Below are 18,352 nucleotides of genomic sequence, written 5' to 3'. Positions count from 1 at the left end.
CATTCCATCAGATAAAATGTAAAGAACAAGTTCAGGAAAAAAAGATAAAGAAAAGATTTGATATTTTTTCTTCAAAAAACCATTTCAGGCCAAAATGAATCCTTTGTGTGCATATGTGTACATTTCTAAAAAAAAAAGCAAAAGAAAATTAAGACAGCAGTATCAAATTGCCAAAAATATACCATCTCCTCATTTTAAGAAAGTACCCAAAGAAGAGAGCTCTTACAAGATCCAAATAAGATGCCACCTCTTTGGATTAATAGGATTTGCGTCACCACCCATTTCACTCAAGAGTATAGCAACCAACCACAAGGTTGGAGGTAACCGTGAAATGGTAAACCATCAACCTGGTTAACATCATATACAGAATCAAGAACCCAAATCTGTTCTGAATTGCCAGGGTGAAGTGATGCTTTCATTCTCTTGATCTAAATAAATCTTAGAGAACATGAATAAGGAAATAAATATGAAATGAACCAGCATCAACAAGACTGACTGAAAATGCTCTTGAAGGAATTCCTTGAAGGAAAACCCAAACTTCCTCATCCTTGCAGCTACACAGGGAAATCCCACACTCTGTATGTCAGAAAGCTCAGGGAACTTGACCAACAAGAACAATTCTAAACTGGCAGTGACTCCTCAGAAGCACTTCTGCTTCACTGTGGGATGAGACTGGACACTTGGCAACATCCAAGGGAGCAGAAATGTCAGCATCATAAACCCCTACTGATTGACTTTGCTGGTCAGGTACAGGATTTGGAGTATCCAGCAGCTTCTGTTGAAGCATAGTCCTGTCCTTGGTTGCGTGACTTTACCCCGTGTCTGACCCGCTTCAGCCTTACATAGTTCAAAAGAAGCAAGTCATACCTGTCTTCGAGACGAGATATTCTTCTGGAGCTAGACCAGGATCTAATTCCCTTTTTCCACCTTTATCTCAGTAAGCAAATCTATTTTCTGCCTCAAACAATAAACTTGACAATATTTTTTTTTATTAGAGCTAGAAATATCAACAAAGTATTCTCTGGCAGATTTTCTCTGGCAATACTTTTGTCTGTATAAAACGCCGAACAAGGTTAACTCCTTTTTCACTTGCCACTTCAGTAACTCTTCCATGTTACCAGCATAAAGAATTGAGAGTATGCCCTTAAAGAATGCCTCACCCAGCTATGTTCCTGGGAGGCATGCGATTAAATCTCTATAAACAGAACCCAGTTGAGTCCAGGTTCGCAACAAATCAAAGGATCTGTAAATAAATAAAAAAAAAATAGTTATCTTCTGCTGCGTGACTATGAATCTGAACCAGGAAATAAAAATAAGCCCACATCTCTGGGAATCTGGTGAAGTTCACTCAGGAGTGAAGAAAAAAAAGAAGTCTGTGCTTTTCAGCACTTTTTGGGAAAAAAAAACCCAAACCCCAATCATAAAGCATGACAACATTTACAGCCATTACAACACTTGTGAACAGTGTCTTTTCTGGAATTACTTTTTTCTTTAAAATGATGCCAGTCGCGATAACTTACTGTCTTGAACTTACAAACTTACTCCTACTTTTAAATGCACATACATTACTGAAAGGCTATACCTATATTGGCAAACAACACAGCTCAACACAAGAGACCTGCAAAGCACTTGGTATTAAGAATCCAACATTTACATTGTACATGCTTCAGCGGCTTTTATGTCAGACTAGCTGTAATTTGGTACCATTGACTAAATGCTTATTAGCAGCTGGGCTGCATTAGGTCTGCTCTCAGGGTACATCTTCTGTTTCAGTTTCTTTTGTACTCTACAAGACCACCCCACACTGTGGGCCAATGCCTATTAGATGGTGATGATCACAGTATTTGCTTCTAAAGAACATTCTTGACTAAATCTGACACAATGAACATACCCACAGATAAATAAAAGGGGCTGATACTACCAGTGTCACATCCAGACTCCAGTAACTCTGAAAGGTAACAGAAGAGTATTCTTTGAGTAACAGAAACGTCAGGTCAAGGAAGCAAAGGGCACACTGTGTTACTTGTTTGGTTTCTACCCTCCTCCCCCCCACCAAGAACACAGGAAAAGAAACATACAAAGATACTACATTAGAACATACTAGACTCATGAATATATATATATGCACATATATTTGTATGTAAATCCATCTTAAACCATGAAAGTATCACAATTTCCAAATATCTAAAATGTTTACATGCTATGAATCACAAGAGGGTTTAAGACTGTATTAATTTGCAGTCTGTGAAGGCTAAACTTTAGAGAAAGAATGCAATGCTCAAACGAAGGTCACAACCTTAGGACTCAAGCCTTTTCTATGAACACAGAAGTTTACTGCCAATTCATGCAATAAAAGGAACAGAAAATAATTTAACAGAAAAACAACTTTTAGACATGCCATATAACTCCTCGCTTGCATCAGGAGGGAAGCCAGGAGGGAAGATTTAGCCACACAGTGTGCCACTACACAAGCTTCACCCTGGACTGGTGTCACATGTCACTGCACTAAACCAGTAGATTCATTGCACCACACAAACTTTCAGAACAAACGGATTGCTCACAACACCTAGAAGATAATCCAGTGACCGCACTCTCTTACCTAGATATTTACTTACTTCACTTCTTGTGCAAAATTTGTTTCCTGTTCAGAATCTGTATTTGGTTTAGTTTGATTCCCAACTGTAAGTTAAGAACGAAATAAAAAGGCACATTTGCTGGAGGTACTGAACTGCTAGATCTGAAACAGGATAGGACAGAGTCCCAGGAATCCTACCTACTAAACAGCATGACACCAACTTATCTTACTGGGCGTTTACAACAGCCACCTCCCTCTTTGTGGGTGAAGCAAATAGGTCATAACAAAACCAGTTTAAAAGGGTTTGCCTCCAGCTTGCAGCTATCGCAATTCCAAACCCTTTTAAGCTAATGGTTTGTATGTTCATTGAGAAACATATAAGCCACGCGATTCAAGGATAACCGATTACAAACCAAACAACACTTACTTAACAGTTCTAATTGGATTCAGTAGACTTTTAGCTATGCAATACTATCTGTGCTCTGGTTACATATACCGTGTCTCTGGACAACACCGCCTGACCTCTGTTGTTTAGGATCCAAGTGCTACCAATGGAACGTCACCTGAAGAACTAGTAGAATACTTAGAGGCACTTTGCTGAGTTAGGTTTTACAAAAGGTTTTAAAAATAGTAATTTTGTGTTGACTTCCATCTAGCTCCTTAACAACGTATTTCACCTGTTTCTGAACTCAAACCGGGGCCTATTTATCACACCTCGCACACACACGCAAGCACGCGGAGGGGGACACGCTCCCTGCCCCAGGGAGCCCGTTACCGAATTACAAACAACCGAAGGTAACTCCCCCCCCGCCCCCGGAGTTCCACACTAGGATGTGTCTGCGCTGCCCACCAATGCCTGCGAGTTAACGGCTCTGAAAGGGATGAAACGCCGCAGACCCCGTAGCCCCCCTCGGGCCAGCTATCGGCACGGCCCCGCTGCGGGGGGGACCCGCTGCCCGCGGCCGCCCGGCCCCACCAGGCCCCGCCACGGAGGGTCCGCAGCTCCGCCCGCGGGCGGCCGCGCTCGCCCCGCTTTACGTAACTTGAGAAGCAGCCGCCAAGCCAGCGGTACCGGCGGGGCCGGGCCAGCGCAGCTGCACGGCCTGGCGAGCCCTGCCCCGTTGCAAGGCTCCGGTAACCGGCGGGACCCACAGCGGCGCCGGCTGAGAAGCCACCCTCGAGCTGGAGGTGCGGTGCCGCGTCTACCCCGGCCCCGCCCCGGGGAAGGGAGGTCCGGCCCCACCGCCCGCCCGAGCGGCCCCGACCCCACGCCCCGCGGCGCCCCCACCGGCAGGGACCGACACAGGTGCGCGGGAGCCGCGCCCGCGCACGGCGCGGCCAGCAGGCGGCGGGGGCCGGCGGGGGCCAGCGGCGACCAGCGCGGGGCGAGCGGTGGCGAGCCGAGACCCCGCTCCCCGCGCCGCCCCAACTCCCCGCCGCCTGCCTCCCTCGCTCCCCTCCCCGGCGGCGACGCCCCCTGCCCCGCTCGCCCCTTCCCGCCTGCCGGGTGGCGGTGAGGGGAGGGCGAACGCCCCCACTCACCTGTTCGCCGCCGCGCTCGCCTCCCTCTGCCGCCCCGCCGCTGGGGCCGCCCCTCCCCCTCAGCCGGCCCCGCCCCTCCGCGCGCCGAAAGGGAGGCGCAGGGCGCCCGGGGCCGGGGGCGGGGAGTGGGCCGGTACCTGCAGCGCGGGGCGGGCGCGGGCCGGATCGGCCCACAAGTACCGGCATGCCCCGCCTGCCGGTAAGGTTTTCATCTCCCGGCAAGCAGCGCGAAGCCGCCTGTGGCGGGGGCTGGCCGCGGTGCATTTCGGGTGCTGCGGTTCTCTGGCGCCGTGGTGCCCGCTGGTACCTGTAGTTTCGCGGGGCGGGGGTGGCTTAGGGGAGCGGGGCAGCGCCCTGCTGGCTCACGGGCCTCCGCGGCGCGGGCCCCGGGGCCTCTGGCCCCCGGATAGCCGCGCAGGGGGAGCGGGGAGGGGGCTTCAGGCACCCCGGCAAGGTCAGCCTGCCCCTCGGCCGGGCGGGCCCTCGGCGGCCCCGCCGCGGAGAAGGAGGGAGGAGCGGGGAGGGCAGGGGCCCGAGGGCGCGCCGGGGAGGGCCGCGGCGGCTTTGCCACCTCCCGCCTCACGGCGCGGAAGTCACGGGAGCTCTGTCGGAGTACCGGGTGTTAACGTGATTTCGCATAGCACCACTGTAAGGTCGTGCTGCAGCGCGAGGTGTTTTCACGTGGTGGTGTAGCAGTGGAGTGTCCTGTGAAATCTCATGGATGAAAGTGATTAGCGAAGTTGCTGGAGAGGGAAGAGGGGGTGGAATTCAGTCTTCTTAAATAGCGGTGGGAATAAAACAGTGCCTTGTTGTCTCATAGTCGCTTAGGTATGTAAAGAGGAATATGATATTCTGGAGAAAATGAACACAGCACAATTAGTGTTAAAAGGTACATTTTCTTTATATATTTTGTGTTCTTTGTATGTCACATAAAAATGTGATGCCTAGAATTTCAGAGAAAGTACTTCTGTTGAGTTTTCATCTGGAGGCTATCATATGCTTGGTTTTCTGGGACTGCCGTTTTCCCCCCTTGGGATCTTTTATCTGGAAGGTACTTGAGCACTTTGGGATTTTAGGGTCTTGGCAGTCTGCTAGAACAGTAGCTGTGACAGCTGCCTAACATCTGCCTTGTGTTCATGGGTCTGGAAGCGGTTAGATGCTTCCAGAATATATTGCACCTCTTGTCCAAGTGCTATGCAACTGTGTGTTTATTATAAACTTGATACTTTCTACAGGGTATGGGTGCACAGGTTGTGTAGCAACACTATGCTAGTAAGGTGATCAGATGTGTGATTTGCAAATAGTAGTAAAGGCATGGTGCCTTACCCAATGTCAATATATCCTGCTCTGGAGGCTTCTGTTACCACTGGAGTGTTATTCTTCTGAAATTATATTCTTAGGGTCCTGAGGAATTTGTTCTTTGTTTTTTCCTGTGTCCTGTTGCTTAAGCAGTACATTGGACTGCTTGAAATTAATTCTGAACTTGGTGGGTTTTATGAATGTCTTTCAAGCAATTGCCTCAGATTTGGCAGGGTAGCTAGCATTCATCAAGAGTAGAATTAATAGATTTTAAAAGCATTTGTGAATGACTAGTTCAGAAGACATGCCATGGGGAACTTTTCTGGATCTAATTCTCTTTTTAACTTCCCAATTCTGTTTTAGATATGTAGTACTCAGAAGAGATAATGCACTGGGTTTTTGAAATGTGCTATAATAATGCATATATTAAATCTAGAGAAATTAAATCAATGGCATTTTGAAAATTGCCCTGCCAAACCTGATATGCTGAGCACATAACTATTATGAACTTTAAGCTGTTTCTCACTCAAGATGAAAGCGTCCTTTAATACATAGCAGCAGAGGAGAAAAAACAGTTAGAAACAAGAAAATTCTGATTCCCAGTTATTCAGAACACTTTTTTCTATATTAGTTGATGATGTCTAAGCATTACAATTACTTAGTTACTTTACAATAAATAAAAAAAATAAAACAGAATATGTTATTTTTAAAGTTTGCTGCTTACACCGATCTAGTTTTAAAAAATACATGAGGTTTTTTCACCTCTAGAAACATTTGATAGTTATAAATGCATGGCTTTTTGGTTTGCTAGTCAGCTGGCCTAACAGCTTGTGATATGACATTTATTGTACAGGTTAACCTAAATTTTTTAACAGGCCCCTCAGTTATAATGAGGTCAGTGTTTGCTATGACACTGTCGATCAAGAAAGAGTCCCGTCCCAACTCCTTTGAAGAGAACAGGACGTCTTTTGTCACGGTGAGCAGGTATAGGAACAAGGCTTGAGGCTGCATTTCTTTAGTAATTTGGAAATTCCAAGGAAGTCAGTGGGATCTTTGGCTGCTGAGGAATGTGGCTCAGTGCCTTCACGTCACAGGCTCTATCCACCTACAAAGTCATCAGGAATGACTGTTGCCTCGCTGGGGTGAGGGAAACTATGCAGGGTTAAGGTGAATTAGAACTGCGTCTGCGCCCTTTCCGGTTTTCGCTCTATAGTAGCTCTTCCCTGCGTACTGCGGCTGCAGCAAGCCGTAAAGCTTTGAGAGTGCCTGGCTTCAGCCGCTTGTGTGAGCAGAGCTGTGGCGTGCGTGGCAGGCTGGGTGAGCCACCCTGTGGCAATGCCGTGCATTTCACCTTCGTTGAGTCGAAAGGACAGCAAAACTAGGTACTACGCGTGTAAGAGTGGAAAGTACTTGCAGCGGTTTTTTTTCTGCGGGTATGGTACCAGATGCCACCCATGTTCTGCCTCCCACCGCTAGTTATTTGGTTTTCTGGAGGATTGGTACATATATTACAGGCCTAATCAAGATCTGTCAGGCCATCTACACATACATACAGTAATCCTTTGTGCCAAAGATGTGATTTTTGCTAATGCTAGCTGGTTAGCTAGCTTAACTTAACCTTGTTTAGGGGCTAGGGCTTCCAGAATCAGAAAAGCTTATTAAGGTAAAAGAAATTTGTGCAACTTCTGTGAGCTTCCCAGCACACTCTCTGGTGGGAAGAAAAATGAAGGAACTGCTGATCATGTAACACTATTGGTTCAGCAGTGTCACCTGCTGTTGTAAAAAATATCCAATACAAATAATCCTATAGGTGAGAACTCTGGGATAATCTGTTATTGACCTACAAGTAGCTTCTGCTGTGCTAGCTGAGGCATGATGTGGTATGTATTCAAAGCCCCATCTGCCCTCATGATCAGGTGAAACACTGAGGATAGATTTTTCAATCAGGTTATGGGATTTAGGTGCTCAGATCTCATTACTTTTCAATTGGATGCAAGCACTCAAACTGGAAGAATTCAGGGATTCAATCCCATTATATTCCAATGGGAATTAGGCCTTTGTGTCTCAGGATAGTGTGAAATCTGTGACTTGGAGGATATTGGTTTTGAGGCAAAACAGCCAATTTTCTTTCTCAGCTGTAGAGCCTTCAGCATTAGAAACAATGCAGTTTCTCCTAAAGGCAATTCTTTCTGTAATTCCTTCCAGGAGCAAAACCTACATATCTTTAAAGAAGTATAGCTGGATATTTTGAAAGTAGACATAAGCATTGAAACTGGGAATTTCATAAAATGGGGGCATCCAGATCCTGATTTGTGATCCTGTAATACTTCAAGTGGTTGATATGTCATTCTAATGCGTCTCCATAGTGTATCTAGCATTTGTATGTTGCATCTTAATACTTCCTATGTCTCTGTGATGCTACTTTAGCATGTGTTCAGAAGCACCTTGGGTTTTAAAGGGCTGAGAAAGTTGACCTTTTTGAGAGCTCCTGTCTTTTGGAGATTGTAATACACAGTTTCAGATATCCAGGTGTCAAAAAGGACTGAGGGAAAGGTAAGAGATGGGATTTAAATTGTTGCTGGTCTTTGCTGGTTTGGTCTCTAGATGTTTGTGGTTTCTAGGACTTTGTTCTAGCTCAGGTTTTGAATTTCAGACTCATCCCTTATCCAAAACACTCTGGTGTAGGATTGCCCCTTTGTCTCATAACTGGTTATTCTCAGCCAGGTGACATCTATGTATTAACTTCTGATGCTTGCCATAAACTTCACTGTTAATACAGTTTTACGCCTAAATTAGTTTCAAGGTGGTGTCCTGATAATAGACTTTTTGTGGATTAAAAATGGACTTAGTAGACTTTTTGTGGAATACCAGATTCACAGATATAGTTCAGCTGCTGTGTGTTATTCTGGAAATTCACTGATCTACAAATGGGATTTAACAGCTTTCTATTCAATTATGCCTGTTGTGCTTCTGTCTTAAACGTGAGTCCTCAAGTAAGGCAGCAGAGGCAGGAGCATCTAAGGAGTTAAGAAATCCCTGCCTGCCAGAAGCTAGGTCTACTTTGAGTTATAAGGAATTTCTTTCTCTCAGGGATTGCTTCTGGGCAGAGAAGCTTGCCAGTGTTATGGCCAGAATTTTCAGATGAATGAACTATAAGTGTGGAATTCAAAATAATATATGGGTTACAACATTTGCTTCTGTGGTGTGGCAGGTATTGAGAACCCTAGTAAATTGTGTCCTTACTTCTTTCTTCCTTTTTTGTCCTCACCATCAGCATTTTCAGTCCCTGTCCTAGCTGTGTCTATCTTGCTTTGGCTTTAAAATACACAAGTAATTGTGATCGCCAACTGCTAATAATGATGTGTCATTAATAAATAAGAATATATGGAAGTATTCTGATAATTGATTGTATTGATGCTTGGGCAAAATTGACCTAGAAATTGACAACTAAAGACTTGTTGACATTTGGCTACCTTTCTGGAAGAACAACAAAATATGCAGTTTTGACAATAGGTAGACTGTGATATTCCCCGGGGGGCCTGCTTTCCCTGCCTTCTTTGCCTTGGTTACTGGTAAAATCAACTTGCAGGGACTCTGTCCCCTGTGATCAATAGGAAAGTTTGGAGCAAGGCAGAAATACCTTGGTGAAAGAGGATTATGTTGGTGAACATTAAAACAAACTGGTCATACGGAAGTCCAGTGACCCGGTGGGATGCACCCGTGACTGTTGAGGAAGCGGGCCAATGTCCCTGCAAGGCCACTCACTCTTGATCATCTTTGAATGTTTGTGGGGTTTGGTGAAGGTTCCTGGGGACTGACAGGAAGAAAATGTCACATCCTGGTTCAACAAGGATGAGAAGGTGGATCTGGGGAACTACAGGCCAGCAGTTAATCCCTGAAAGGTGATAGAGCAAGTAGTTTGGGGAACCGTTTCTGAAAATGAAGGACAAGAAGGTGATCAGGGGTAGTCAGTATTGTTTTAGGAAGGGGAAATCATGTCTGACCAACCTGATAGCTTTCTGGGATGAGATGACTAGCTTGGTGGGTGAAGGAAGAACAGTGGAAATTTTTTATCTTGACTTAATTAAGGTTTTTGACACGGTCTTACATAACATCCTCATAGATAAAGTGATGAAGTATAGGCTAGATAAGTGGAAAATAAGGTAGGCTGAAAACTGGCTGAACAGCTGGGCCCAGAGGGTTATGATTAGCAGTGCAAAGTCAAGTTGGAGGCCAGTCACTAGTGGTGTGTCCCAGGGTTGACACTGAGTCCCATACTGTTTAACATCTTCATGAATAATGTTGATGATGACACAGAGTACAACCTCATCAGGGTTTTGGACAATAAAAAACTGTGAGGAGTGGTTGATACACGAGGTAATTGTGCTGCTATTCAGAGGGACCTCAAAAGGCTGGAGAAATGGGCTGTTAGGAGTCTCATGAAGTTCAACAAAGGGAAATGCCAAGTCTTGCCCCTGGGGAGGCACAGCCCCAAGGGATAACCAGTACAGACTGGGAACAAACTAGCTGGAAAGCAGCTTTGCAGAAGAGGCCCTGGGGGGGTTCCCAGTGAATACCAAGCTGAGCAGGAACCAGCAATGTGCCCCCACAGGAAAGGAGGCTAATGGTATCCTGGGCTGCCTTAGCCGGAGTGTTGCCAGCAGGTTGAGGGGAGTGGTCCTTTCCTTCTGCTTAGCACTGGCAAATGACATCTGGAGGGCTGTGTCCAGTTCTGGGGTCCCCAGTATAAGAGAGATATGGATATACTGGAGCAAGTACAGCAAATGGCCATGATGATGACTGTGAGCTTGAAGCATCTGACAGTGAGGAGAAGCTGAGAGAGCTGGGACTCTTCAGCCTGGACGAGACAGAGTTCAGGGGTGTCTTACCCATGTGCAGAAATACCTGATGGGAGGGTGAAAGAAGTTGGAGCCAGGCTTTTCTCAGTGGTGCCCAGTGACAGGAAAGAGTCAGAGGACACAAATGGAATTACAGAAAATTCCATCTGTACATAAGAAAGCACATTTCACCCTGAGGGTGATAAAACCCTGGAATAGGTTGCCGAGAGAGGTTGTTGCTTGATGAAATTTAACACCTGACTGGACGGAGCCCTGAGCAACCTGCTCTAGCTAACCCTCCTTTAAGCAGGGGCTGAGCTAGGTGATCTTGAGGGGTCCCTTGCAACCTCAACCTTTTGTGTTTCTGTTAGCTCTGAGGCCTGCTATTCTGCTGTTGCTGCAGAACAAAAAGATACTAGACACTGTTTCCATTTCTGTTTTCTTAAAAGCACCTACTCTTCAAAGAGTATGGGAAGAAATTTTTTTCTCTGCATTTGCTGTTGTGTGATGAAATAAAATTCAACTTGTTGCAACTTGACAGGTAATCTTTGAATGTACTCCCTAATAAGTTCTTTCTGAATAAGTTATTCTTTTGTCTTCTTTTTTCTTCCCTGTAATTGATGTGAAAAGAAAAGAACATCGTAAGGAAAAGCCAGGGAGCAGAGAATAAAGAATTATTGTTAATTGAATAGTAGACTACATGGTTTCTTTTCAATCTAAATAAAATTATTATGGCAGAGATTTCAGGCACTTTGATTGAGGAGTCATATTCATGTGCAATAATGACTTCATTACATGCATTTGAAGCTTCAAGTTTATAAATTGTTAGTTTGCTCTTAGCTAGAAGAAGTAATTTAAAATGTTCTTTGCTTTACATCATTGAAACATTCACTTACTTTCCTTACAGGGAAGAGGCAGTTGTTTCCCGGCAATAACCTTTCGGACACTATACCGGAGTTACACACCCTACATTGTAATTTGACATGGCAAGGCTTTTGGTTCTTTGATAACAGCCTTTGTAGAAGATTCTGGGTTTTGCTCCTAATGCTCTACAGCTTACCGTTTTGTATGGCACAATGCATTTTAATATTGATTTCTGGAAAGTCTCCAAAGTATTTCTTCATCTGTGGGGTAAAGAAGAAACCTGGTCTTGTTAAAACGTGAATGACCTTGGACAAATAACTTCAATTTCACTTTACTGTTGGTTCCCAGGTTTTACTGTAGGCTCATCAAGCAAGCTAACTTACAAGTGAATAAGTTACAGTGAATATAATCTTCTCCTAAATATGGAAGACATCACTATTACTTGCACAACCCTGTATTCTGAATTTTAAAGTGGTACTTGTCTTTCCTGCACAGCACAGCTCTATTACAATGCACTCCTGCACACAATCACTAATACAGCCCTATTAAGGGCAGCATTCATTAACTGTATCCTGTGCACAAAGGATGTGAGTTTCATTGTTTCTAACAATAATGCAGAAACCTTTCTATTTATTTCCAAAGTTCAAATAGCAGCGGTGGTGTGAAACAGCTTTGTCTTGGAGAAACCTGTGTTGCATTGATATGGAAATGAGCACATTCTGTGCTTCAGTAGGTGCCAGAGTGGCAGCGTTCACTGCTGCCACACATAAGTGAGCTTCAGCGTTGTGCTCAGTTTGTGTTCAGCTAGCCAAAATTCTAGCAGTGTGCCTTTTCTTTCGGAAGTAGTCTTTGAAATACTGCCATACTTGACATCCTTGTGTGTAAAGCTGGGTAGAATCATACTCATATTACACAACAATGTATTTTGTTTATGGTAAAAAACAGCAGATAATTTGGACTTTTGTCTTTGAAGGAGAGAAAATCTCTGTCCTTCAGAAGGACTCCGTCTATTACTTTGTGTTTATTTAGCCTTTTAGTCTTTCTATTTCAGCTTTACCTCGTGAATTGCAATTCAAGAGTATGTTGCACACTGACATGTTAATTTAGCATTAACATTTGTAGGCTATTCTAAGGCCAGAGGCTACTGTTTAGTGATTACTGTTATTGCTTATCTTGCAGAGCCCAGAATTGTGCTAAACATTTGCAGATGCATAGAAAAAAATATATTTTCTGGGTGGATTTGTAACTTTATATTGAACAGGAAGAAACAAGTGATGATAGCAAGTGTTTCAGGCAGAAGTTGATAAGAGAGAACGAGGGTTATCACGTGAAGATCAATCACTTATTTGAGGCCTTGACATAGAGTTATTTTTTTATTCTCAAACAGTATTTATCATGATGGATGATTACATGGAACAAAGATTCTTAGGAGAGAGGGGCTCTAGTGGGAGTGCCTCAGCTATCTCAGCTGTGGCAAATTTCACCGAGGGAGCATGGTAGGAAACCACCAAATCACAGAAACTGGGAGGCAAGTCCATGGCACAGCTGTGTTCTGTACTACTTTTCTCGCTGTCATCCAGACACAGTCCCAGTGGCTGGAATACCCATCCTTTCCTTCTGAACTGCCCACATATCTAATTTCTCAGTGAATGTAAGAGTATAAGAGGGAAGCAGAGTGTGGGATGGTCCCAGCATGCCAGTAGGACACAGCCACATCTCACACCCTCACGCAAGACTGGGGAAGAGCTCCCGTGTACCACAGCTCAGAGGTGGTAATAGGTACCTGAAATGTCATTTTGCCTAGAAACCTGGACACAACAGATCACTAGCATAGTGCAGCATTCCCAAAAACCCAATAATTTTAAATGAAGGGGAAAATTAGGCAGTTGTATGCATGAATGTCTTTTATGTGCTGAGGAGGAAGGCAATCTTTAGGATACCTCTTGAAAGCCTTGCTGTGGCTGGATGTGGCTGTGGCTGGATGTAATGGAAACAGCAGGCATTGTAAGTGTTGGGTGAGATGGCAGAAAACATAAGGGCAATTATAAGATAAGCAATGTTAAATGGAAGTTTGCTGTCAGAACTGTCACAGATATATCTAAAGAGATACTGACTTTGTTTCATCACATACTATATTAAAATGGCCAGGTTTTAATAAGAAATGGATATTGCCTTTCATCGCTACAGGCATGGATACCCACATCCCCACAAATGCATACTACCTGGATAATTTAAAAAGAAACTTAATTTTGATGGTATTACTTTCAGTCGAATAAGTGTTCCTAAATGGTCTCAAGTGTTAGTCTGACTCTGACTGTGCAATAGTAAGGACACAAAGTTTTAGCATGAAGACCTTGGCTTACTAAGTCCACAGTTGTGGCTGAAAATTGTTTTAATCTTTGAATGAAGATACAGAAAAGAGAAGAAAAGTAGTTAGAGAATTTGAAGTGTAATTTATTAAGTGAGGTTTTTAAATGTATATTTGAAAACAATACCTGTAACTATAAAAATACATAATACAATAAAAAGTAAAAAGTTTTCATTTCACCAGCATCTCCTAATTGCTTTTGTTTGTATAGAAGAAGATTTTAGAAGGAAGCTCCTCCTCCTGTTAAACTACATTAGTACTGACTATAAAGACTTTATCAAATGTCTTTTTTGGAAAAAGGAAAACATATTTTAGGTGGATGGAAGCTATTGCTTTTCCTAAGTTTATGCTTTAATATGGCTTTGCTAGGAACAAACCAAGACAAATAGACACAAAAGGGGAGAGAACAACAAAAGCTGACATTGCACTTTTAATTATTGATGCTGATTTTTAACTTGCAGCTTCATGAGTTGGCATAGTGTGCCTGTCATTCCATCTTGGCATCCAACCCAAGACCTAGAAAACCTGCATTAGCCCCCTTTCAAGTCATGGACCGACAATTATATAAGAAAAAAGTTCTGTCTTGGTAGGCTAAATCAGATCTCTTTCACTCCAAAAAGGAAAAGAGGAGTATGAAAGAGCAAAAAAACAACAGAGAAAGAAAAAGACAAATAAAAAACCCCCGTTATGTGTAGGTCCTAAATCTTATGTTCTGGATGAACTTACAGATTAATCTAAAGAGCAGTGAACAGTCATGTGACAAAGGGAGCTAGACTTCTTTTACTCTGTGCAATGTAGAATACAGGATTGTACACCACAAAGCTCAGTGTATGAATTCACCTTCCCTGATATTAAATGGGGTTTCTTTGGTGTGAAATGTTTTGTGTGCTGTAATTTGAATGGTAGCAATCTGACTTTTGTGCAAGAGTGATGGTTGAGAGGAAGCATAAATAATAACCTTACAATTTCTTTCTGGCATGTAGATCATGCTGCACATTATATGAAGATATTTCTGTCCTTTAATATCCTGTGTTCTTGCAACAAATTATTATACATCAAAGAGATGAGCTCTGAGTCAAAATGATAGTAAAAGTGATGAGCTAGAAAATAATGTAAAGAGCTTGTACCTATGAAATTACTGCAAATGTCTGAAGAAGTGGGGTAAAGGAAATTGTTCACAAAGTTGTTCAAATGACTTAAGCTGCTGTCTGAAAAATAAATAATCTGGGATATGACTATTAAAAATGGAATGTGGTTGAAAGCTGAAGTTTTTGAAGCACTGTATCCAATAGTGCATTGCAAGGCATCTTTCCTTAACCTCCTTCCCCGACTAAAGTTTTAGGAAGACTCTAGTGGGGGCAAGTAGAGGGCAAAAGGATTGCCAGTGTCGTAAAGAAACTTTCTTATTGAAGCCATTAGTCCTTTTCCAGCCATGTCCATTGTGGGTTCAAGTCACTATTGCCAGAAGATTATTCAGTGGTCTGTGTGAAATTAATTGATTGTTTCATTCTCATTCCTGTTATTTACCTCATAGAAAAGGGTTGCCAGAATTGATACCACCCAACAGATACCAGAGACTAAGCAGTGGTTGAGGATTCATTGCAGAGAGAAAATAGTAGCTAACATGATAGATGATCCTTTTAGGAAAGGATTGAGTGATGTGGGGTGGTAGGGAAACATCCTTTTTGCTAACTAGAGTCTTGTGCAATCTGATCTTGTCTCATTTCAGTGGAGTGTCTTGCTACACCCTCCTGGGGACAAAGCTTTTTACTTATGTTTAGCCATCTAAATTTATGTTTGAGATGGTTGTCTAGGATCCCTTGTAGCCCATGTGAACACAAAAACATTTTCAGAGGACTTCAGTTTCTCTGAAATAACCTTTTTGAGTTTTTTGTTTTGATCACTTTGCACAGGTTGTCCATGTACAGAAATGTTGAACTCCAGGTCATTCCCTCCTGCAGAAATGGATGGGTCTTAGTTTTATTCATATGGCCAGAGAGGAAATGAATGTAAAAACTCTTAAGTAAAATGACATGTGAGTTAACTTTTCCTTGATGGCTACAAGATTAGGAGCAGAGATGAACAAAAGGCAAAATGCTATGTATTTTGGGATACTCTTCCTATTAAAGAAACAAAGGAGGGGAATGTAACATTTTAATGGGTGTTCACGCTGAAAATGTTGGTGATGAAACTTACTCTGAAGGCAGAAAGTGTTTCCCATTACTCAGAGCACAGACTTTCACCAGTTCCTGCAGTGTAAACTTGTCTTTGACAGCTCTTCTTTCTGGGGCCTCAGAGTAGTTACTTGGCTCTCTATTTCACTTTCTAAGTCAATAAAATGAGGATAACAGTACTTTCCATCTCCTTTGAAAAGTGTTATTAAGTATTCAGTGCTGGATTTTAGGTGAACAGTGGTAGGTGTGTGCTGTGTGTGCTCAAAGTCCCAGACTAGCATCAAGATCTCTTGAAGCGGATGGCACAGACTTAACTTAGGTACCTAACTATCACTTTCCTGTTAGCGAACTATTATAAGCTGTACATAAATTTTTCAGCTGCAGCTTTCAGGCCCTCCCTTGTGCTTCCTTTTTGGTTGTGGCCTTAATTTTATTATTTTTCTTTCCCAGGGGGAAAATAGAGAGGAAGGGTTACTCTAAGCTGTGCTCTTGGTGATATGTTTGGATGTTATGGAAAACTAGAAGACAAATTTTTGCCATGTCTTATTAAAGATCCATGTGCCTGTATCGCGTTTGCTCTACAGCCAGTTCTGCTAATGAGGAAAGGGGTAACTAACCATAACATGATTGATTTCTGGGTGAAGGTCCTTTGCCTCTAACCCTAGCAGGTGTGTGTATTTTCTGTTTTGCAGAGAACACACGTTTCCTGTATTGCAGAAGACAGTATATAGCCTGTCCACTACCAGGACTTCTGAAAGAAAATATGTTGGTTAAGGCCAATAGATCAGTACTCTTTCTTTAGAACATCATCCCCCACCCGCCCTTTATTTATTAGAAGTATTTAGACAAGCAGCAAGTGAGTTTCTTTGATTATACTTACTATACGGCTTCTGTTGCCTTGAATTGTGAATTGTGATTGCTTAGGTAAATAGACTTAAACGCTCTCCGTTCTCACTTTGGCTTCCAGAAATACCTCTTTTTGTTTTTCAGTGAGGTACTGTTTTGTAATTTGCATCAGTCTCATTGCTGAGATGTCTGTAGAGATTCACACAACCTCTTCAGGACAAATACAGTGTGCGTACCATTTCTCTCTGCTTTCCAACAGTGAAAGAATAATGCTCTGATAAAGCTGTGCTAAATTAGAAGACTAGTGTGTTGTGGTTTTGTTTTTTTTTTTTTTTCTGTTCTGACTCCCTGTTGTTATGTATGATTTTAGTCAGTATGGTTAAAGAAAAGGATGAAGCATCTAAGCTTTCTGGGATGGTCTAAAAAAATCTGTCATCTCCCCTCAGGTTTTCGACAAATATACTTGAGCTTTCCTTTAAGTGTCATGTCTGAATTTGAGAATCCTCATAAAGGAAAGAAAAATTCAAGCAATCTCTGAATGTAACTTTTAAGAGTTGGAAATAGGACTAATGAAATCTCTGTGTGGGTCCTAAAAGGTAATTTAGCGGTAGGTACTGAATAGAGCATACTGTGTGATTTGCTGATGAGTCCTGGGAGATTTACTTAAACGCAGGATCAGCCACACCAAGAGCAGAGCAATAATTCAAGCACTTCTCCAGGCTGACAAAATTGCTGTCTGCCTGTAGCTGAGTTAGTGCTGAAAGGTGCAACAAGCTAGCTCATATATTTTCAATAGGAATTTTTTAATAAAAGGCAATAAATTTAAAGCACCCAGCTGTTCTATAAAGGCAGCATAAAAAAGAAAAAAAGGGCTATGTAATAAATTACACATAATTTATTTCAAAAAAGGGTTTTTAATGAAAGCTTAGCACTAATTAGATCTAATCACACTGGGAAAATTTGGCTAGTTTTCAAGACATTTAGATCCTGTTCATAGCTATTCTACTTTAACACTTTATAGATTTCTATCTCATCTGCAGTATGGCCGCCATTCTTCGAAATCACTTTTTCCCTAAAGACAAGAAACTGCATCTCCGATTATGAACTATAAGTTTATATAGGCAAGAATTTGAATCTTAACTAACGAGTCCCACCTACAGAGCAAGCTTTTTCTTTTTGCTATAAAAAACATGTAGTCTTGTTGGCTGTTAGTGATGTACATTGCTTCCTTCACCTCTTGCTCCATATTCGCTTAGCTTAATGTTACTTTTTCTGTTCAACAGAAAAGGTTTTGAGATTTTGGAGGTGTTTTTTTTTGCTGCTAGTCTCATTCCAAATTTATCTCTATTTAACTGCATATGCTGTCTGCTTGCTTTGGGATTTCATTTAAAACTCTTCTGTACTTGGCTGTATTCTCTATCACCATTGGTCACATTGGTCATACAATCATCGTATTCTTCCAATTAAGTCTCATCTGAAAAATTGTCCGTTTCTCTTTTTGCCTACTTTCTTTTCTGTTTCTTTTCTAACCCTTAAAAATTAAAGCAAAATTAACCTGATCTTTAGATAGGTTAACATCCCAAAAAGGGAGGAGGCATTGTTAAACAAACAGGTCTGTGTTGGTTCTGATGGAAGTCTTCTGTTTCTACTTAACTTACTTCAATATGTTAGGGTACGTTAAATTATTTCTATTGGAGAATATAAAAAATGATTTAGTGCAGAGTAAGGACACTGATACATATAGTTTTGCTTTTAATAAGATTAAATATCCTCTACTTCTTTCCTCCATGCAAACAGAGGATGCCTTCAAGGACAGTGACAGTATAAACTTAGCTCCAATCAAGTA

At 42.4% G+C, this 18,352-nt stretch overlaps 1 protein-coding gene and 1 long non-coding RNA gene across 11 annotated transcripts in view; one reads left to right on the top strand and one right to left on the bottom strand.

Moving 5' to 3' along the window:
- SNX16 (sorting nexin 16) overlaps positions 1-4,262 on the bottom strand; it is a 28,206-nt gene extending 23,944 nt beyond the window's left edge. The window contains exons 1-3 of one of the 9 annotated variants that reach the window (XM_027792009.2): positions 2,616-3,780; positions 1,892-1,948; positions 1,161-1,243 (exon numbers count right to left, since the gene is read on the bottom strand). The gene's annotated coding sequence lies outside the window, so the exon portion shown is untranslated. The other 8 variants (XR_008746438.1, XM_055799458.1, XM_055799460.1 and 5 more) reach the window with 8 other exon arrangements.
- The window catches only part of LOC114013141 (uncharacterized), a 97,405-nt gene continuing 83,309 nt past the window's right edge, over positions 4,257-18,352 (top strand). For both annotated transcript variants that reach the window (XR_008746439.1, XR_003556008.2), the window contains exon 1: positions 4,257-5,006. This is a non-coding gene — a long non-coding RNA (uncharacterized LOC114013141). The remainder of the gene's footprint in view (positions 5,007-18,352) is intronic.

Source organism: Falco peregrinus, chromosome 3 (assembly GCF_023634155.1).
Source record: "Falco peregrinus isolate bFalPer1 chromosome 3, bFalPer1.pri, whole genome shotgun sequence".
Taxonomy (NCBI): domain Eukaryota; kingdom Metazoa; phylum Chordata; class Aves; order Falconiformes; family Falconidae; genus Falco; species Falco peregrinus.
This window is presented reverse-complemented; position numbering and strand designations above follow the sequence as displayed.